This window comes from Scyliorhinus canicula, chromosome 26, assembly GCF_902713615.1.
Source record: "Scyliorhinus canicula chromosome 26, sScyCan1.1, whole genome shotgun sequence".
Lineage (NCBI taxonomy): Eukaryota > Metazoa > Chordata > Chondrichthyes > Carcharhiniformes > Scyliorhinidae > Scyliorhinus > Scyliorhinus canicula.
In genome coordinates, this window is record NC_052171.1 from 12,998,922 (window position 1) to 13,022,632 (window position 23,711).

Below are 23,711 nucleotides of genomic sequence, written 5' to 3' on the forward strand. Positions count from 1 at the left end.
CACAGAATGCTGAAGGAGGCCGGGGAGGAAATTTCCTTGGACTTGGCAGTAATCTCCGTATCCTCATTGGCTACAGGTGAAGTTCCAGAGAGCTGGAGAGTGGCCAATTCTGTTCCATTGCTTTAAGAAAGGGAGCAGAGATAATCTCGGAATTATAGGCCGGTGAGCCTTTCGTCGGTGGCAGTGAAATAATTAGAAAAGATTCTGAGACGGGATTAATGCACATTTAGAAACAAATGGCCTTATTAGTGGTGGACAGTATGGTTTTGTGAAGCGGAGGTCGTGCCTCACTAATTTGAGTGGATTTCTCGTGGAAGTGATAAAGCCGACAGATGAGGGAAAGGCAGAAGACACATGGACTTCAGTAAAGCCTTTGACAACGTACCTCATGGTTGGCTGGTACAAAAGGTGAAGGCACATGGGATCAGAGGAGAGCTGGCAAGTTGGATACAGAACAGACTTCGGCACAGAAGACAGAGGTTAGCAATAGAAAGGTGTCTTTCTGAATGGAAGGCTGTGATTAACGGAGTTCCACAGGGATCAGTTCATAATCATTGTTGTTCGTGTAATCGTATCAACGATTTGGAATAAAATGTAACTGGTCTGATAAGTAAGTTTGCAGACGACACAGAAATCGGTGGAGTTGCGGATAGTAATGAGGATTGTCAGAGCGTACAGAAGGATACAAACTTGGGCAGATGGCTTTTAATCCGATGAAGTGTGAGGGAACGCATTTTTGAAAGTCTAATGCATGTAGCAATTACACAGTAAATAGTAGAACTCTTGCGAGTACTGACAGGCAGAGAGATCTGGCCTTGTATGTCCACCGATCACTGAAAGTGGCAACGCATGTGGATAAGGTGGTCAAGAAGGCAGAGGGCATGCTGGCCTTCCTCGGTGAGGGCATTGACGATACAAATGGGCGCGTCATGTTGCAGCTACACAGGACCTGCTTTAGGACTCATTTGGAATACTTGTACAATTCTGCTTGCCACGCTACCAAAGGATGTGGATGCTTTGGGCATGAAACAGAAGCAATTGACCAGGATGTTGCCTGGTATGGAGGTCATTAGGAATGAGAAGAGGTTAGATCAACTCGGCCTGTTCTCACTCGAACATCGGAGGCTGAGAGGCGACCTGATAGAGGTCTACAAGATTATGAGTGGCATGGACAGAGTAGAGAGTAAGAAATATTAAACACTGGCCAAGTATGTCTCAGGAAACATTGCTTTAAACTGGTCACAGCAAATATCACTCAAGGTGAGACCAAACGGGAGCTGAAATTGATCCCGGTAACTACAATGATATACTGAAATAACTGAACCGAATAATCACAATTAGTTTTAGATGGATGCCCCAAAGATCACTGAATTCGCCACAGTGCAAAAAGAATTAAAAATGGCCAAAGAAAATGCATCAAACTTACAACAGCAAGTATTACGAGAAAGTCAGAAATCAAAAGTCACTTATTTAAAGCAGCAACCAATTATCAATTCACTTATGCAGATCAAAAAAATAGGTCCAGTTACCAAGACCAATGTCACTTTCAATTAACACGTTTATGGTGTTGAATCAGTTCCAGATTTGTCGGAGTTTACATCGCACCGTAGATCAGTTGTTAGTATTGTCCCAGGTTCGATTCTTGGCTTGTGTCACTGTCTGCCGAGTCTGCACTTTCTCACCATGTCTGCGTGGGTTTCCTCCGGGTGCTCCGGTTTCCTGCCACAAGTCCCAAAATACGAGCTTCTTCGGTGAATTGGTCATTCTGAATTTCCCCTCAGTGTATCCGAACAGGCAGCGGAATGTGGCGACGAGAGGTTTTTCACAGTAACTTCATTGCAGTGTTAATGTAAGCCTACTTGTCGTAATAAAGATTCCTATCATCTGAAATAAACAGTCTCAAATGAACGGCTTTAATAGAATGACTGAATTTTCACATTCAAAGGCATAAATCCCAGAATATAATAGAACAACCCTGAGAGAGGGCCGCTAACACTTGGAATGTCATGACCGAATATTCAGAGTCGTGTGAAGGACACCTCCGTGAAACAAGATGAAATCTGGAGATGGGACTGTGGGCTTTTGAAAGGTAAAATCGCATTTCTGGGAGAAAAGATTGCATTTCATAAGTTAACTGATATGATCAGTGTTATTCAGTCCTTGGAACAGTAATTCACTCAATGAAATAAATATATGTTGTCACAGCACGGATTTAAGTCAATGTCATACCTGTTCAGATGTTGAAATTAATAATAACAATTTCAATAATGTTGCAACCTCAATGTTCCTGTGGACTTGCCGCATGATATTTATTAAGGGCTTTATCAAATAAAGGTGAATACCCTAGATTTTCGGCAGCAGGAGGAGACGGATCAATTCACACAAAGATGCGTGATATATATGGAATTATTGATAAAATGCATTTTGTGATCCTTTCCATTATTGCTGTTCCTGGTAAGTGATTGTAATCATTGCAGTTCTGCAATTCTGGTTGTGAGCTACCCTCTGTGCTTTACTCGCTCACTTTAGTGGTGCCAGCCTATGCAGTGCGCACCGTTATTCAGGCATGCGATTAATAATTGTTACATCTCTCGAATTGGTTTAAAATGCGGTTTTATTCTGCTCGCCAGTTGATAATAAACTCAGTGTCCCTCTGAAGTATCAGGCTAATGATTTTCTTGGGATATTGTGCAATTTTGAATTATCCCTCGGGAAAGCAAACGTCTAACTAGTGAGTATCGATAACAGCCCGACAGTAAAGAGGAGGCCATTGGACGAATATCTTTCTAGTGAGTATCCACGGCACCCTTTCAGCGAAGAGGAGGCCATTGGACAAATATCTTACCAGTAAGGATCTATAGCAACCCTGCAGTAAAGTGGAGCTCATTCGGCAAATCGTGGCTGCATCAATACTCTGAACGAGCATCCTACCTGGGCTCACACACTCGCCCTATCTTCCTAACCCTTCCTAATCTGAATATTGTGGACACGAAGGGTGCATTTGTTTTAGCATGGCCAATCCACCCAACCTGCACATCTTTGGACACTGGGTGAAAACGGGAGCACCTGGAGGAAACTCACGCAGACACGGAGAGATCGTGCAAACTCCACACAGACAGTGAACCAAGATAGGAATCGAACCCGGGTCCCTGGCACTGAAGTGCTTTCTGCACATCCATCATTTCAAAGTAATACTGTGTGTATAACTGTCGTGAACCCCACCCAGTCCACCACACAGACCCGCGTCCCGTCCATTGACAATGCCTACACCTCGAGAAAGCGGGCAGAAAAATCAAAGACCCTTCCCACCCGGGTTATTGTCTCTTACAACGTCTTCCATCGGGGAGGAGATAAAGAAGTCTGAGAACACGCACTAACAGATTCAAAATAGCTTCTTCCCCGCTGTTACCAGACTCCTAAATTACACTCTTATAGACTGAACTGATATCTCACTCATCTTCTCTACTGTGTAGCACGACACTCTGTATGCTTCACTCGATGACTCTATCTATATATTTTCATTGTGTCTATTGTATGTCTTATGGTTTGCATACATGGTACAATTTGGCTGGACACAATAGCAGAATTAACTGCACCTTGGTAGACGTGACAATAAATCTAAATCTGACTGTAGTCCTGGACCTTCTCCCAGTGACCATGCATTACACGGAGTAACTGTGTAGAATTGTACTGAATGTGGGTCTCTCACCAACATAGAGCTCTAAACTCCAGTGACCTGGTATTGCTGGGAGAATCTCTCACTATAGAATATAACTCAATGTGGTTCACTCACTAAAATATGAGTAATCAGAATGAAACTATTGATGCAAATCACCACGTATTACTGCAAGGATCTTTCAGTATAGAAGCATAGTGAGTTTAGGGTCACAAACTGGAATAAAATAATTTCGACGTCACTCCATTCTTGAATCAAACAAGTTGAAATGGGTACAACTTCTTATGATTACCATTTGTATTGTAATATGGAGAACGGTCTGTTATCCATAAACTCAGTGTTATATAACCGAGTTGCTGTGATTTTAATATTTCCCTTTTCACTGAATGTGGATGTCGTTATCCCCTGGCCTTCAGAAGGTGGCGATGAGCCGCTTTCTTGAATAGCTGCATTCCATAGGTTCACTTACAGGATTTTAATTCCGTGGAACTAAAGGAACGGTGATAGAGTTCAAAGTCAAGATGATATGAGACATGGGGTGGAAACTGCAGGTGGCGGTGTTACCCGTCCATGTGCTGCCCTTGTCCATCTAGGTGCTGGAGCCCGTGAGTTTGTGATGTGTTCTTACTGATTCTTGTTTAGTTGCAGCAGTGAATCATGTCCATGTTACAATCTTTGCGCTACATTTTGCGCTCAGTGCAGGAAGTTAGCAATAATTTGATGGGTGGGGAGTGGAACAAGTGGTCCACATGATTCTGGATAGTACCGTCCTTCCATAGATAGTGGTGAGTGCCTGGAACCCGTTGCCAGGGAGGGCCGTGAAAGCAGATACATTAACGGTGTTCAAAAGGTATCTTGACAAATACGTGGATACAATGAGTGCAGAGGGATACGGCACAAGGAAGACCTGAGGGTTTTGCTCAAGGGTGTTGTCATGACCGGAACAGGCTTGGAGAGCCGAAGAGCCTGTTACTGTGCTGTATTGTTCTTTGTTCTTTGTTCACAGCATTGTTATGAGAAGAGCATTTCCAGGAGAGTGTTGCCACATTTGACTTGTTCCTTGTAGATGGTGAACATGCTTTGGGAGGGCAGGAGGTGAGTAACTCGCTGGCAAATTCCCAGCACCTTAATTGTTTGTAGTTGCCGCATTATTTCGACGACGGTGGTGCCGTTGAATATCAAGGGAGGCTTGTTAGCCCCTCTCTTCTTGGAAATGATCACTTCTTCACAGTTTTCTGGTGTAAATGTTAATTCTGATACTGTTCAAAATCATAGCATATGTGTTTTCCTTTCTTAGTCATGTGTTTTAAATGCCATTCCTCTCGTGATTAAACCCATTCTGACCCTAAGTTCCCAGAATTATTTGCCATACTTGCTGTGCCTTTCAAAAACAGCACCTGATGTTTAGTTCTCCTGAAATGTCATTGCCAATGTAATGCCCACCCTGCCACTTCATACATTATTAAACTCATAATTTATTTTGTTGTATTCCTTCTGTGGCTTCACTGTACCTTCAATTTGGATTGTCTGGAAATGTTGACATTGTGCTTTATTCCCCTATTCCCTGTTGTTCATACAAAGTATAAACAAGTGACGCCAGCCTTGATCCCTGCGGAAAATCACTTTCTCATGTTGTAAATCTAAGAAGAAACCTTAAATGCATACTCCCTGTTTCTGCTTTTGGAACCAGCTGCCTGTCCATTCTGCTGCATTTCGCCTAACTCCACTTGTATTAGCTTAGTCCTGCATGTCTATGTGGTACATTATCAAAGGCCGTTAGCAAAACAGTGGGTTTTGCGTTTGTCAGACTGATCTCCAGTACAATATTATTTCAATAAACTTTGTTAAGTAAGGCCAGGATTTTCGAATAAGTGCGAAATAATCTTTAAGTGCTCAAACATGAATTTTGATTATGTTTTTGAACTTGTATTATATTAATTCCCTTTCCACTGACGCTGTGTGAACGGGTCTGCAATTTATTGAACTTTTCAATGTCATATTTTATAGACACGAATAATATTCTTTAGTTTTCAGTCATGTGATAAGATTCTTATGAACGTTAATTCTTAAAGCATCCTGGGTGACTGAGCGGTTAATTCCAGCCTCACAGACCCCGGAGTCCCAACATAAGTGAATTAACCAATAATTTATGATTTCCGACGATCTTTAACCGCTGACTGCTCCAGTGAGCCGCAGGCACCAGATTTATAAGGAAAAAATAACAAACGGCTCAGTAATAATAAGAGGTAAGCATCAATATATAAAGAACTAACAGCACAGTGGTCTACCTAATCCCGTCCCTTCCGTCACGTTGACACACCAGACAGACATTAGAGGAGGATTAAAAAAGTGTAGGGGAAGATTAAAACAAAGCAGTTTTCAAAGAAAAGTGTTCCGATGAATACTCGCTGCTACGGTTGGGGCCCCTGGGGAATAGATGTATTCAAGAGATTTTGGTCGGCGCAGTACTGTCCTTCGACCACCGCATGGAAGTTTACACGTTCGTGCAAATCAAACCTCCGATGACCGGATGGAGCTGGACAGAAGAGATTCAGTTCAATGTAGTGGAGCTCACCTCTCCCTGAGAAATAATTGCCGCTCAATTCCTGATGAATCACTGATTTTCCCCTTTGTCTGAATTTTGTGAGGAAACTCCACGACATCACCGATAGTCTTCAAGTTCGGTTCTTCCCAGTCTTTCAGCCAGACGATTTCAAGGTTTCAGAAAATGTTGAACGACTACATGATTATCTACTCTGCAAGTGCTATTCACAGGCATGATTGTTGGCTGTGTCTGCTCACTAGCGGAACTTTCACAGATCACCCTGGCATGTCTTCCTTGAAGCGCCTGGCAAAGACAGAGCAGCAGAGGGAGAAAGTGCCTTTCAACAACGTCCTGACTGAATCTATTATTTGAACGCAGGACAAAATGAAGTTCTTCAGAATGTCTGCTTTTCTTCCGGAAAATACTGAATAGCTCCACCATACGCAACCGACAACAGGAGATAGTTCAGAATTCCAGCCAGACTAATTGACTGCTTGCGAAGACTATCAAACGTACACGACGGCTCTGATGCAGAACCTCCAAGGGAAGCACTGGGCAAGTCCATTGGACCAGGGGTGTTTCCGTTTTCAGCAGCGCGCACGAAGATTGTCGACTAAAGGCAGCCAGGACAGGAATTGAAGAGGCAAGGGAACATATGTTTTACAACAGTATCCGAACATACGTACAGATACTATGTCGCATGTGTTTCCCTATATTGTTATATGTTTAGCTACAATCTATAATAATTGGGGTTTTACTATCTCGTTAATTAAGGTGTTGAAGTATTATCCATGATTAGACATGATTACTACCCCCCTCAGAAATCTCTCTCCTTGCTCGACAACAGTTTCAGGGGTCAATGTTTCATTATGCCCCACCTGTACCAGTTCAGTCCCTTCCACGTGCCGAGCTCGGCGCCTGATGCCAATTTCCATTTATGTCCATGTCAGCCTGTCCCACTCTGGTCCAAAGTCCAGTATCCGCGACCTGTTCTTTAACTCGAATTTCGTTCCAGTCTTCTGTCCAGGCCAGACATACAATAGAATAGGAATAGGATTAGGATATCCACCATACCTGGTCGCTGGTGTTATGATGCAGCAATCAAAACACTGTGCGAACAGTCCACACAAGTATCTCCTGCTACATCTGCTGGAGAACCCGAATTGAATTGATTATTGTCTTTCACTCTGATTTGCTTCCAACAGCTCTCCCAGCCCACGTTTCCGTTTTGAACACTTTATCTTCCTTACCCAAACTGTGATAATATTACCTTTGTCATGGACCTGGATCTCAGCAGCCTGTTTAATCAAGCATGATGCTCAATATCTCTGCACATCTAAATAAGTTCACCATTAAATGAACCATGATGTGGAGATGCCGGCGTTGGACAGGGGTGAGCACAGTAAGAAGTCGTACAACACCAGGTTAAAGTCCAACAGGTTAGTTTCAAATCACTAGCTTTCGGAGCACAGCTCCTTCCTCGGGTGAATAAGCGGCACTGTGGCACAGTGGTTAACAATGCTGCCTCACAGCCCCAGGGATCCTGGTTCAATTCCGACCTTGGGAATATCTGTGTGGAGTTTGGAAGTGTCCCCTTGTTTGCGTGGGTTTCTTTCGGGTGCTTCGATTTCCTCCCATAGTCTCGAGATGCGCAGGTTAGGTGGATTGGCCATGATCAATTTTCCCTAGTATCCTGAGGGTTAGGTGGGTTATGTGGATCGGTTGGGGGCACTTCAGCGGGGCGGTGCTGAGTCGATGACTAAAATGGCCTCCTTCGTCACTAGCGATCATATGACTGTATCACTTCACCATTCCTCACAACGCGTGTTCTTGATAGGCGTTTTCACTTGTCAATTACACCCAGCATCCTCTCCTCTTCATTATCCTCTGAGGCTGCAGTAGATATATAACGTGTCCGCCAGCACCTCCATTCCTTTCACTTTTCAAATTTCGGGTTTTTAATTCAGAATGATCAGTTTTGCCATTGCCTCTATTTTTGACCTCGAAAGATTTTATTTCCAGAATCGGACATTTTCCCTTGCCTCTATCTGAGTGAAATATGTCTTCTCAGTTCAGTCCGAAAATTCCTCTCTTGTCTTTATTGAACTCTTACCCATCTTATAGATTCCCAAGCCGAGGGAGTGGGAAGGAGGAGTGCGTTAAACACCAATGCATTTTGGCCATTTCAGTGAAATAGCAAGTCTATAATTTAATTCTTTGTGGGATTGGCCAATTTTACTCAATCTCTATTTATCGGAAAGGAGTCTTATCCATGGAATCGACACTTATTGTTGTTGCAAACTTTCGATGTGATTAATTTCTTTCCTCGTGTAAAGAGTTTGAAACTCACCCAGCTGATGTGTGGGAAGCGTCACGATCGAAAGATAATTACACCGTGATTGGTACAACAAAGATCTCGGTTATTGCTCTCAATCCACACGATTGTTCAGAATAGCGCAGAGCGTCCAGCTTCCCCCTGAATCGAATAACGTTCCCCAGGCCAACCGCCGTCCTCACAGGGAATGCGCTGACTGGTGATATAGGTTTATCGGGCGAGAGGAGGAGAAGCTACTGGGGCCTGGTGGGTTGCCTGAAATGGTCAACTGGGGTAAAAAAGTTTATGATGTTTCGAACTGTGTTGTCTGGGAACACGACCGGTACCCCTCATCCTCCTGAAGAGATAGGTTTCTCAGTCGTAGTCGAAATAGCGTGGGCATTCACACGGAAGACCGTATTGCATTGGGAACGCTATCAATGATGTGTGACAAGACACACTCCAAACAGAAGACTTGGAAGCAATTGTTCAATACGGCTCACTCTTGCACAAGGTATACACAAAGGAAACGTAGGAACAAACCAGGTTCCAAAGTCGCCTATTTCGACTGGTCAAAGTAACATAACTTCGAGCTCTGCGGGCGGGAAGTAACGGCGCACTTGCTCAGTGCGTTGTAACAATTTGGTGCACTGAATTTAATGTCCACAAAACATTCGTACTGGGCATTTCAACTCCACCTCCCAGCATTCTCCCCATAGCCCTTAATTCCTCGCGACATCAAGAATTTATCTATCTCTGCCTTGAAGCCATTTAGCGTCCCGGCCTCCACTGCACTCTGCGGCAATGAATTCCACAGGCCCACCACTCTCTGGCTGAAGAAATGTCTCCGCATTTCTGTTTTGAATTTACCCCCTCTAATTCTAAGGCTGTGCCCACGGGTATTCGACTCCTCGCCTAACGGAAACAGTTTCTTTGCGTCCATCCTTTCTAAGCCATGTATTATCTTGTAAGTTTCTATTAGATCTCCCCTTAACCTTCTGAACTCCAATGAATACAATCCCAGGAACGCCAGCCGTTCCTCATATGCTAGACCCGCCATTCCAGGGATCATCCGTGTGAATCTCCGCTGGACACGCTCCAGTGCCAGTATGTCCTTCCTGAGATGTGGGGCCCAAAACTGGACACAGTACTCCAAATGGGGCCTAACCAGAGCCTTATAAAGGCTCAGTAGCACATCACTGCTTTTATATTCCAACCCTCTTGAGATAAATGACAACATAGCATTCGCTTTCTTAATCACGGATTCAACCTGCATGTTTACCTTTAGGGAATCCTCGACTAGCACTCCCAGATCCCTTTGTACTTTGGCATTATGAATTTTCTCACCGTTTAGAAAGTAGTCTATGCTTGGATTCTTTTTTCCAAAGTGCAAGACCTCACATTTTCTCACGTTGAAATGCATCAGCCATTTCCTGCACCACTCTCCCAAACTGTCTAGATCCTTCTGCAGCCTCCCCACAAAATCGCTTATTGTCACGAGTAGGCTTCAATGAAGTTACTGTGAAAAGCCCCTAGTCGCCACATTCCGGCGCCTGTTCGGGGAGGCTGTTACGGGAATCGAACCGTGCTGCTGGCTTGCCTTGGTCTGCTTTCAAAGCCAGCGATTAGCCCTGTGAGCTAAACAGCCCCTAACATCACCTGGCTCAGCGCAGTTTCAGAGAATAGGACCGAAATGCAGTTAAATATCCAATTACATCAATTATCATCTTCCCTGATAACACAATATCGGTATTTATACATTGATTTATCACTGAGAGATGGCTGTGCAATCTATCATTAGGAAATTAGTGGCAGCGTTCTCTCTAGATGTTAACGGCACAGGATATCTGGCAGAGGGGCTCCTGCAGGACCTGAGGGAAAATAATCACAGACACTGTCTTCTCCGACTCCACTGGTTCTATTTCCAACCTCAAAGCCCAGTAAACGAATGGTGAACCTGCAAAAGATGACATTGTCCAGATGCAGGAATCCACCTATCTGAACGAGATTTTTGTACTGATTATTGGAGAAAGCTAATTGTTTCAATATCCTTTCCCTATTCCTACCGCCTTTCACTGGCTGATGATGCAGTGGGGGAGCTGGCCCATTCGGATAGTGTGCGGGAGGGTATGCATCCCACAGCTTCAGATGAGGAACTCCGAAGGAGCAATGCCGCAGGGTGTGCGGAATTGGATTTAGCTCACCCACATGATGTTCAGCCGGATGGAACAGCGTCCTTTCAGGGAGCCCCGCCTGGGTAATTTAGTTACCCGGTCGGTCTATTTGTTCGTTCTTTGTCCAACAAAAAGAGATTGAGTAAATTTGGCTAATCCCACAAAGGATTAAATTGTTGACATGTTATTTAACTGAAATGACTAAAACGCATTGAAATTTTTAACAAAGTAGATACCGCTCCTCCTTCCCACTCCCTCGGCTTGGAAATCTAGAAGATGGGTAAGAGGATAAGGGATTTTCGGACTGAACTGAGAAGACATGTTTCACTCAGATAGATGCAGAACTCTGCACCCCAAAACGCAGTGGGTCCCATCTTTGAGTAGCTCATGGCAAAGTACCTTTTAATAGTGCGGCGCTGAGGGAATTGTGGGCAGTAGGCAAAGACTGGAATGTGTATAAAATTTGAAGATCATCCGGAATGGCAGAAGGGGGTGAAAGGGAAAAAGACAAAATAGAGGAAATGGCAAAACTCATCTGCAGGAAGTAAAAACCCAGAATTGATCTGACGTCTTTAACAATTATCATCACTGCTGGTGACCAGTTTGAATTGCTGCATTAGTATTGTGGACTGTACAAGTTTCAGGTCTCGACTGGAGATTGTAATTGTTCCTTGCGATGCAAGTTTTGACTTTATTCAAAGTTTTGACCTGTTGTTTCACTCGGAGGATGGATAAGCTTGCTCAACTTGGTGGCTGTTTTAGCACACGGGCTAAATCGCTGTCTTTGAAAGCAGACCATAATAGGCCAGCAGCACGGTACAATTCCCGTACGCGCCTCCCCGAACAAGTGCTGGCATGTGGCGACTAGGGGGTTTTCACAGTAACTTCATTTGAAGCCTATTTGTGACAATAAGCGATTTTCATTTCATTTCAACTCACTCCCTTGGATCTTCTGCTTCTGTTAGATGTTTTGTTTTTACCATTGGAAGGGTCTGTTTCATGAATGAAATGAATGAAGATTATATATGCGGTTGTAAAAAAACATATAAAAAGTTCTCCCATATATGTCGTGATCTTGCCTTTTGCTGTAGCTTACATATTAACATCTGACAATTCAGAAAAATGACAATAAATGTATACATTTTGGGGCTGTATGCATTTTAGGATCATAGTTAAAACGGAGGTAATTCTTCTGCAACTCAAAAAACACTGATTTAAAAAACAATGAAATTAATTGTGAGAAAAATGACAATAAATGTATAAATTTCCGCTTTCAGGATTTTATCTCAATGAGAATTCCGTCAACTTTTCATGGTAAAATCCTGTGAAACGCTGTTGGCTTCATCAACAGAGATCCCCTCTCCACACCACCACCCCGCTACTCGCACACACAGACACACCATCTGCTGTCATAAATCACGGCCATTGCGAAAATGCCCTACATAATGTTCTACATACCTCTCCATTCACCTGAGGAAGGAGCAGTGCTCCGAAAGTTAGTGTTTGAAACAAACCTGTTGGACTTTAACCTGGTGTTGTAAGACTTCTTATAATGTTCTAAGATGCAGCATGCAGTGGTGGCATTTCAGGCCTGAACGCAGGGAGCATATTGAGGGCCTGGTTTGGAAGGACGGGTTTGAGCGGTAGAAGGGTGGAGGTGTGGTGTCCCAGGATATAGTGTAATATTGTCCATAGTTGTCTTCATCAGAAACAGAAAAGCATGCTGGACGGTTGGAGATATGAAGGCACGGCTAGGGAATGGACAGAGAGTTTAGCAGCCTTCAAATAGTAAAATTATATGATTGTAAATTGGTAACAGAGAGTTATGTTGAATGGCTGTTGTTGCGACAGAAGTAAAACATGTGTTACTGTGTGAGTTCTGCTATGCGGGTCACTGTATGTATTAGGGGATTTTAGCTAATACGGAGGTAACTCTTCAGCAACTCAAAACACACTGATTTAAAAAACAATCAAATGGGAACTATATTTCTGCTTGGAGATGTGAGACGAGATAAATTTTAGTTTCAAAATATATATTATGCATCCGGGTATTGCCAACTGGAAAGAGAAATGCAGATGACGTCCAAAAGCAACAAACTCTTGCTGAATCAACATTCTTAAAGTGAGTCGACACAAACAAGACTGCTCAACTAACCACGACATCGCACAAAAATGAGAAGTCCCCATGAATAATAACAGATTAATATCTGAAGCCATAATTACATAACATCGAGACAGTTTCTGAATTCATCTCTGAACAAAGGTACAAGAGTGCATCAGTAGCCCTCTCGCTAATAAAGGAATACAGGGATGACCAGGTAACCGAGTGGTCCCAAAGTTGCTGACCGAACACTTCGGAAAAGGCAACGTGGTTAGTGTTTGTCATGCTGTGTTATGAAATATTTCTGAGCGAATTGGCAACAACATTGAAATGACCCTGGAACTGTAATCACATCCTGCAACTAAAGGTAAGAGGGGGACCTCACTTTCCAAGTACTTTTCAGTTCTCATCTCAAACGGGTTACCGACAGGGGAGGGATTGGGAACCGGCAGGCAGTGGAGGGATCCCCTGTGGTCGTTCCCCTCGATAACAAGTATACCGTTTTGGATACTGTTGCGGCGGACGACTTACCAGGGGTAAGCAATAGGGCACAGGTCTCTGGCACAGAGTCTGTCCCTGTTGCTCAGAAGGGAAGGGAGAAGAGGAACAGAGCACTTGTCATTGGGGACTCCATAGTTAGAGGAACAGACAGGAGGTTCTGTGGGAACGAAAGAGACTCACGGTTGATGTGCTGCCTCCCAGGTGCCAGGGTTCGTGATGTCTCTGATCGTGTTTTTGGGATCCTTAAGGGGAGGGGGAGCAGCCCCAAGTCGTGGTCCACATAGGTACCAACGACATAGGTAGGAAGAGAGATGGGGATTTGAGACAGAAATTCAGGGAGCTAGGGTGGAAGCTGAGAGCTAGAACAGAGTTGTTATCTCTGGGTTGTTACCCGTGCCACGTGCTAGCGAAGTGAGAAATAAGGAGAGAGAGGAGTTGAACACGTGGCTACAGGGATGGTTCAGGAGGGAGTGTTTAGGTTTCCTGGATAATTGGGGCTCATTCTGGGGTAGGTGGGACCTCTACAAACAGGATGGTCTTCACCTGAACCAGAGGGGTACCAATATCCTGGTGGGGAGATTTGCTAGTGCTCTTCGGGGGGGTTTAAACTAATTGAGCAGGGGGATGGGAACCTAAATTGTAGTCCCAGTGTACAGGATGTTGAGAGTAGTGAGGTCAGGGATAGGGTTAAAAGTTCGAAAGAGGGCACCGACAAGCAGGACGCTGGTTTGAAGTGTGTCTACTTCAACGCCAAGAGCATCCGGAATAAGGTGGGTGAGCTTGCAGCATGGGTTGGTACCTGGGATCTCGATGTTGTGGCGATTTCGGAGAAATGGGTAGAGCAGGGACAGGAATGGTTGTTGCAGGTTCCAGGATTTAGATGTGTCTGTAAGAACAGAGAAGATGGTAAAAGAGGGGGGGGGGTGGCATTGTTAATCAAGGAAAGTATTACGGCGGTTGAAAGGACGCTTGAGGACTCGTCTACTGAGGTAGTATGGGCCGAGGTTAGGAACAGGAGAGGAGAGGTCACCCTCTTGGGAGTTGTCTATAGACCTCCGAATAGTTCCAGAGATGTAGAGGAAAGGATTGCAAAGATGATTCTCGACAGGAGCGAGAGTAACAGGGTAGTTGTTATGGGGGACTTTAACTTTCCAAATATTGACTGGAAATACTATAGTTCGAGTACTATAGATGGGTCAGTTTTTGTGCAGTGTGTGCAGGAGGGTTTTCTGACACAGTATGTAGACAGGCCAACAAGGGGCGAGGCCACATTGGATTTGGTACTGGGTAATGAACTCGGCCAGGTGTTAGATTTAGATGTAGGTGAGCACTTTGGTGATAGTGATCACAACTCGGTTATGTTTACTTTAGCAATGGGCAGGGATAGGTATATACCGCAAGGCAAGAATTATAGCTGGGGGAAAGGCAATTATGATGCTATTCTGCAAGATTTAGGATGTATAGGATGGGGAAGGAAACTGCAGGGGATGGGTACAATCGAAATGTGGAGCTTTTTCAAGGAACAGCTACTGCGTGTCCTTGATAAGTATGTACCTGTCAGGCAGGGAGGAAGTTGTCGAGCAAGGGAACCGTGGTTTACTAAGGAAGTTGAAGCACTTGTCAAGAGGAAGGAGAAGGCTTATGTTAGGATGAGACATGAAGGCTCAGTTAGGGCACTTGAGAGTTACACGTTAGCCAGGAAGGACCTAAAGGGAGGGTTAAGAAGAGCGAGGAGAGGACACGAAAAGTCAATTGCGGATAGGATGAAGGAAAACCCTAATGCTTTCTATAGATATATCAGGAACAAAAGAATGACTAGAGTAAGATTCGGGCCAATCAAGGATAGTAGTGGAAAGTTGTGTGAGGAATCAGACGAGATAGGGGAAGCGTTAAATGGATATTTTTCGTCAGTGTTTACACTGGAGAAAGACAATGTTGTTGAGGAGAACACTCAGTTTCAGTCGACCAGGCTAGATGGAATTGAGGTTCAAAAGGAGGAGGTGTTAGCAATTTTGGAAAATGTCAAAATAGATAAGTCCCCTGGGCCAGATGGGATTTATCCTAGGATTCTCAGGGTAGCCAGGGAGGAGATTGCAGAGCCTTTGTCCTTGATCTTTATGTCGTCTTTGTCGACAGGAATAGTGCCGGAAGACTGGAGGATAGCAAATGTTGTCCCCTTGTTCAAGAAGGGGAGTAGAGACAACCCTGGTAATTATAGACCTGTGAGCCTTACATCGGTTGTGGGTAAAATGTTGGAAAAGGTTATAAGATATAGGGTTCATAATCATCTTGAAAATAACAAGTTGATAGTCAACACGGTTTTGTGAAGAGTAGGTCATGCCTCACAAACCTTATTGAGTTTTTTGAGAAGGTGACCAAACAGGTGGATCAGGGTAAAGCTGTTGATGTGGTGTATATGGATTTCAGTAAGGCGTTTGATAAGGTTCCCCACGGTAGGCTATTGCAGAAAATGAGGAAGTATGGAATTGAAGGTGATTTAGCGGTTTGGATCAGTAATTGGCTAGCTGAAAGAAGACAGAGGCGGGTGGTTGATGGCAAATGTTCATCCTGGAGTTCAGTTACTCGTGGTGTACCGCAAGGATCTGTTTTGGTGCCACTGCTGTTTGTCATTTTTATAAATGACCTGGAAGAGGGTGTAGAAGGATGGGTTAGTAAATTTGCAGATGACACGAAGGTCGGTGGAGTTGTGGATAGTGCTGAAGGATGTTATAGGATACAGAGGGACATAGATAAGCTGCAGAGCTGGGCTGAGGGGTGGCAGATGGAGTTTATTGCGGAAAAGTGTGAGGTGGTTCACTTTGGAAGGAGTAACATGAATGCAGAGTACTGGGCTAATGGCAAGATTCTTGATAGTGTAGATGAACAGAGAGATCTCGGCATCCAGGTATATAAATCCCTGAAAGTTGCCACCCAGGTTAATAGGGCTGTTAAGAAGGCATATGGTGTGCTAGCCTTTATAAGCAGGGGGATTGAGTTTCGGAACCACAAGGTCATGCTGCAGCTGTACATAACTCTGGTGCGGCCGCACCTGGAGTACTGTGTGCAGTTCTGGTCACCACATTATAGGAAGGATGTGGAAGCTTTGGAAAGGGTTCAGAGGAGATTTACTAGGATGTTGCCTGGTATGGAGGGAAGGTCTTACGAGGAAAGGCTCAGGGAATTGATGTTGTTTTCGTTAGAGAGGAGAAGGCTGAGAGGTGACTTAATAGAGGCATATAAGATAGTCAGAGGGTTAGATAGGGTGGACAGTGAGAGTCTTTTTCCTCGGATGGTGATGACCAACACGAGGGGACATAGCTTTAAATTTAGAGGTGATAGATATAGGACAGATGCCAGAGGCGGTTTCTTTACTCAGAGAGTAGTAAGGGTGTGGAGCGCCCTGCCTGCAACAGTAGTAGACTCGCCAACTTTAAGGGCATTTAAGTGGTCACTGGATAGACATATGGATGAAAATGGAATAGTGTAGGTCAGAGAGGCTTCAGATGGTTTCACAGGTCGGCGCAACATCGAGGGCCGAAGGGCCCGTACTGCGCTGTATTGTTCTATGTTCTATGTTCCCCTGTCGGTGCAACATCGTGGGCCGAAGGGCCTGTACTGCGCTGTATCGTTCTATGTTCTATGTTCTATGTTCAAACGGTATGTGTGATATGGTCCATCCGGCTTGCTCTGCGTGGTGAGGAAGCATTCAGGGATTTCAGTTGCATGGTGGCTCCTCCACAACTAAGCAGGACAAGGTATTGCTTGCTGGGATTTTTAATTGAAGCCATGCTGTCAGAAGTTGCCAGTGAATGGTTACAGTTTTCAGTTTCCTTGTCCCGATGCATTGCCCGGCAAAATGTAGAATTTACAGTAGCAGCACCGCAACACGAAGGAAGAGCAGCGACTGAAATGCAAACACAGACATGGCCAGAACGCCAGGTGCTTCCTGTCAGTTTCTCAGAACAGGAAAACACAAAGCGAGAGTTCTGAGGCTCTGCAGAATTAAAGCTGCTTTGCATTACACTAAATATAACTCAATGCCAATTGGTCAGAATCTCAGCAACGTTTCTCTTCGTGTATACAAATAATATATCAATGGGCTTGATTTGTGTGCCAGCGGCTCGGTAAATACTGCAGCACGTTCACTCAGCTGATTGCCAAGTTGAACGACGAAGGTGCAAGAATATTGGTGCATTAATAATGAAGGATGACTGAACGGCATTGCCCTGACATACTCTATCAATCTAAGCCGGGCAAAGTCAGCAAACTCGCTCAGAAATGTAACGTTGGCCTCGATCGTCTGTTTGAAAGTAATTACATTCAATTGATGAATGACTATAATTTAACAGCAGTTTTTAAACTACGTATTTCTGCAATTAGTCGCTGCAAATTAGTAGTTAATTGAGGTTGAACAGACATTTACACTGACAGTTATATCAATAGCTTGCAGTTAAACTGCATGTCACCTCTTTAAGTATGTTCAAGTCTGAGATCGATATAATTTTAATCAATAAGGGATCAAGGGATATTGGGATGAGACGGAAAAGTGGTCCAGAAGATTATCATTGCAGATCGGTATTGTACTTACTGAATTGTGGAACAAACTTGGATAAATGACATACTTCTGCTCCAATTTATGCTAAAATTGTTTTATGTGTTAGTGAGGCCTCAACTGGACTATTGTGTTCAGTTTTGGTCTCCTTACTTGAGAAAGGACGTCCTGATACTGGAGGGTGCGCAGAAGAGATTCACTAGGTTAATCCCAGAGCTGAAGGGCTTGGATTACGAGGGGAGGTAGAGTGTACTGGGAATATATTCACTAAATTTAGAAGGATGAGGGGGAGATCGTATAGAAACATACACAACTACGAAGGGAATAGAGAGGATAGATGCGGGCAGATTGTTTCCACTGGCAGGTGAAAGCAGAACTAGGGTGCAAAGTCTTAAAATAAGGGGAAGCAGATTTAGGTCTGAGTTGAAGAGGAACTTCTTCTCCCAAAGGTTTGTGAATCTATGGAATTCCTTGCCCAGTGAAGCAGTAGAGGCTCTTTCATTAAATGTTTTTAAGATAAAGATAGACAGTTTTTTGAAGAATAAAGGGATTAAGGGTTATGGTGTTCGGGCCGGAAAGTGGAGCACAGTCAACAAAAAATCAGCCATGATCTCATTGAATGCGGAGCAGGCTCGAGGGGCCAAATAGCGTACTCCTGCTCCTAGTTCTTATGTTCCAACGTCTTTTAGATTCATTATGGGCAATGTAGCTCCAAATCTTTAGTTATCCCCGTACATTATCACCGACAATAATCCTGTGCATATTTCACCAACACAGCTGATTTGCTATTGCAGAATAGCCAGGATTTCTTTTTTAATTTGACACAACATCTATTTGAAACATACAACAGGGAGCCAGATTAAAGACCAGTTTAAAATAGGCCCGTTTGTACTTCACGAATAGAGAGAAAAGTTGTAAATAGACATTTCACTTCATAGGCTCTATCATTTTCCAATTGTATTGAGGATACGGCAGTGCATGTCGATGTGCGTATGGTTATGCTTTCATTTAGTTTTTTTAAAATGGACAGTTCATGCGGTAAACGATTTGGCATTCTGCGATGGACATTGAAAAGTGAAAACCACACTCTGTCAGCACAAACATTGTGCAATCAGGACGAGGAAACAGATGTCACAATAGGTTTGGAATATAAATTCTGACTAATTTTAAACATTGTCGATGAGCTGGCTCTAAGCCCGTTGACCGGCTTGGTTCAATATGATATTTAAAATGAGGATGATAAAAAGATCCATTTGAAGCTTAATGTTACGTTATTTTCAGTTTTTCCTGTGGTTGTGTTGTTTCCCCAATAAAAACTCCGCATTTAGGCGGAATAGCAAAGACCATTTCGTGTCCCAATGCCTGCTTCATGTCAGGTGAGAATTCCATCTCACCCACTGCGCTCTCTGACTGACAGAGCTGTTGGTTCAGTGAGAAATTCCCTTTAATCTGAATCTGGATTCTATTTTGCTGAGAAGTCACGTTGTCATGAATGGTTGCAGGTCTCGGTCCAAAGATGCTGTGACAACATTCAAGTCACTCAAAGATTTTATTTTTCCTGTTTATAATTCGATCCGTCAGGTTCACCATTATTGTGATTTTATGCTGCAAAGGGCGGGCAAAGGGCTACAAAGCAGCTTATTAGGGCAACCAAAAACGAATAATGAAATGAAACTTGGAAGGGACATTAAAATCAAAAAGGATACGTTTAACAGCTGTGTAAAAGGAAAGTCGGCGATCAGGAACACTATTGGCCCGGTACAGACTGAAAGGGGGGTATTGTTAATGACTGTAACAACATTGCACACACGGTGAATAATTATTTGCCTCAGCATTTACATTAGGGCAGGACGCAGGAACGTGTGAGGACTCCCATTGTCGACAAAGAAAGGAGATATCTGGGAACTTTCTGGATCTAGATGGTATGAAGCTAAATCCAGTGGAATCCAAGAGTGGCCTGTGTGTTCAGCTGCCCAGAACAAAGAAAAGTACAGCACAGGAACATGCCCTTCGGCCCTCCAATCTTGAGCCAATCATGATGCCCTAACTAAACAACAATACTCGGTCCGTATTGTTCTATTGCCTCCATATGGATGTACCTAGCCTCTTAATTTTGCTAATGTGCCAGCTTCCATCACATCCTCTGGTCGCGTGTTCGAGGCACCCACCACTCTCTGTCAAAGCCTTACCCCGCACATCTTCCTTACACTTGCCTCCTCTCACCTAGAATCCCTACCCCCTTTTAATTGACACTTCCATCCTTGGAAAAATCCTCTGACTTTCCACCCCGTCTATGTCCCTCATAATTTTGTAGACCACTATCAGGTCTCTCCTCAGCTTCTGTCTTTCCAGCGAAAACATTTCTTGTTTATTCAATCTTTCCCCGTTGTGAACACCGTCGAGAGCAGGCAACATCCTGGTGAACTTACTTTACACTCTCTCCAAACATCCACGTCTTTCTAATAATCTGGTTACTGGAACTGCACGCAATATTCTAAATGCGGCCTAACCACGGTTTTATATAACTGAAACGTGATCTCCTATCTCAGATATTCAATAACTTGGCTGATGAAGGCAACCATGCCATTTACCTTCTTAATCACCTTGGTCACCAGTGATTCCACCTTCAGGGAACTGTGGACCAGCACGCCCAGATCCCTCTGTTTGGTAATGTTCCTAAGGGTTCTGCCACTTCCAGTATAATTCATTCCTCGATTTGATCCTCCAAAACGCATCACCTCACATTTGTCCGGGTAAACTCCAACTTCAGTTTGTTTGCCCAAATCTCCAATCTAGCTATTTCCTGTTCTATACTGTGACAATTCTTGCCTATCAGCATCTACGACAATCTTCTTGTCGTCCGCAAACGTACTGAAAAGAACACACACATTCTCTTCCGGATCACTTATGTACACGAAAAACAACAGAGGTCGCAGCAACGATCCCTGCGGAACAGCCCAAGCTACAGATCTCCATTCTTAAAAACCGCCTTCCACCGCTGCTATGTGCCTTATACAACCAAGCCATTTCTGTATCCACCTGACAAGCCCACCCCGAATCCCTTCTGATTTTCGTTCTTGTGCCAGTCTGCCATGTGGGACCTTGTCTATCGCCATATTAACGTCTAAATAAATTACATCCACAGCCCTTCCCTCAACAATATTCTTTGTAACGCCTTCAGAAAACTCAATACGTCGGTGAGGCATGGCCTTCACTGCACAAAAGCGTGCTGCCTATCACTAACTAGTCAATTTTCTTCCAAATGTGCACAGAGCTTGTCACTCACTACATTTTGCAAAAGCTGTAGATGTTTCAAATTCCATGAAGAAGTGCAGAATATATTCAAGAAGGCTACTGGGATGCTGCCCTTTCTACCGAGACGACTGCAATATAAATATGCAGGATTTGTGCTGCAGCTTTACAAAACCCTTGTTATGTCCCATTTAGAGTACTGTGGGCAGATCTGGCCATTACACTCCAGGCAGTATATTTTGGCCTTGTAATGCAGGCTAGGTTTGGGAGAATGACACTTGGACTTCAGGGGATAAGTGGAGAGATTGGACAAAATGCCTCTAGAATGTGGAAGGTGATCTGATCGACATCTTGAATATAAGAACACCGGAAGCCAGGTTGAAATGAAAATCGCTTATTGTCACGAGTAGGCTTCAATGAAGTTACTGTGAAAAGCCCCTAGTGTCCACATTCCGGCGCCTGTTCGGGGAGGCTGTTACGGGAATCGAACCGTGCTGCTGGTCTGCCTTGGTCTGCTTTCAAAGCCAGCGATTTAGCCCAGTGTGCTCAACAGGTTAGGTAAAATAAAATCGTTTTACCCACTCGGAGACGTTAGGAAGCGTTGCGTCACACAAAATGTGGCAGAGATTTGGATCACACGTACAACAACGGCAATTGATACTCCATCATCTGTTAATTTAAATCTTAGATAGAAAGCTTTTCTCAAAGTAAAGATACTACGGGTAATGGGCCACTGATTACTACTCAACAAGCCCTCAAATCAAATCAGATTGAGTCACGCCCCGGATCAGCTATTTCATCACATTGGCCTCGATGGGCTGAATGGCCTTTTCCAGTTCCTGTGTTGCGTTGCAACCTCAGAGATTGATATTTAGAAAGAAATATTTAGTTATAAATGTCGAACCAAAAACAGAAGAACAGATGTACATACATACACACGTGCATACACACAAACCGCACCAACACACGGAAAGATTCAGAAGAGATTTAGATAGATGACAGAGACACATATTGATAGCGAGAGACAGAGATAGATAGATAGAGTAATAGAAAGAAAGAGAGAGAGAGAGAAAGAGAGAGAGAGAGAGAGAGAGAGAGCAATAAAAACAGCCAGGATAATTGGGCAGCACGGTAGCATTGTGGATAGCACAATCGCTTCACAGCTCCAGGGTCCCAAGTTCGATTCCGACTTGGGTCACTGTCTGTGCGGAGTCTGCACATCCTCCCCGTTTGTGCGTGGGTTTCCTCCGGGTGCTCCGGTTTCCTCCCACAGTCCAAAATGTGCAGGTTAGGTGGATTGGCCATGATAAATTGCCCTTAGTGTCCAAAATTGCCTTTAGTGTTGGGTGGGTTACTGGGTTCTGGGGATAGGGTGGAGGTGTAAACCTTGGGTAGGGTGCTCTTTCCAGGAGCCGGTGCAGACTCGATGGGCCGAATAGCCTCCTTATGTACTGTAAATTCTATGATCTATGATGTATAATTAATTAAGTGCAGATGGAGACGATTTAGAATTCATATTCGACATGCATTGTCTTATTCCAATGGATTTTCTCTCTGTAATACTATTTTCGTCAGATAATTTAGGCTGTACAATTGAAGTATTTTGACAGAATATGGATTCTATTTCCCAGATTAAAACCATCGGGGCGGGATGCTGTTATGTCGAGAAATTGCATCCTTCGAGAATATGGTTCTCCACATAGAGATGGTGGTAGAGTAGTATTGTCGCAGAGCGAGCAATCTAGAGACCCAGGATATGAAATAGGGAGTCGGGTTCGAATTCCACTGTGCAAAGTGATGGAATTTAATCTCAATAAAATGCCTAAATTAAAATGCCTACTTTTGACTATGAACTGTTGTCTATTGTCCGATAAACCCCATGTGGTTAACTCAAGTCATTTAGAGAAGGAAGTCTGCCATCCTTACCTGGTCTGGTAGTAGGTCTGATCTACATATGACTCCAGGCCCATAGCAATGTGATTGACTCTCAACTGGCCCCTCAATACCTTTTGGGGACGGGCAATAAATGCTGGCACCACGAGCGACGCCTCCGTCCCATGAATGTATAAAACAAATTATGGGAGATGCTGTAAGAGTAAGTAGGAAACGTTTTAATCCCCCCATAAGTTTTTTATTATATTCAGATTGCGCACATTTGAAATTGTTGATTAAATTGTTGCTGAACAGAAAGTTATTCACTCACCGAGTTGTTAAGATATGGACCTCGCGATCAGATTGCAGCTGAATACAGACTCCACGGGATCCTGGAAACTCTGCTGGGACATGTGCGTTAGGAACACTCACTTACAGACTTGTTACAGCTGCTATAGGCCACTGCGTCTGTGGTGGAAGATTCTATGCTTCTCTGATGCAGGATTAGTCACCCACTTCCCTTCATGGGCCGCACAGGACAAGGAGGTGGATGAAACCGAGGCTCATCTGACGTATTGTTGCTCTGGTTGTTTCTCATTGGTGGACTTTGTCAAATGGCGGTTTACCTTTTCCACATGACAGCTTGAATTGGTTATACAGAAGAGGACAAACTGTTCTGAAAGTAATAATTGTCTGAACAGCGCGGGTTTCAGATCGTGCAGGA

General features: G+C 43.9%; 1 long non-coding RNA gene across 1 annotated transcript; it reads right to left on the reverse strand.

Moving 5' to 3' along the window:
- Positions 1–1,540: 1,540 nt before the first annotated feature.
- On the reverse strand, positions 1,541–23,460 carry LOC119957334. Its single transcript, XR_005458783.1, has 3 exons — positions 23,319–23,460; positions 23,042–23,202; positions 1,541–1,884 (listed from the first exon to the last, which is right to left on the reverse strand). It is a non-coding gene; the product is annotated as an uncharacterized LOC119957334 (long non-coding RNA).
- Between the last annotated feature and the right edge of the window lie 251 nt (positions 23,461–23,711).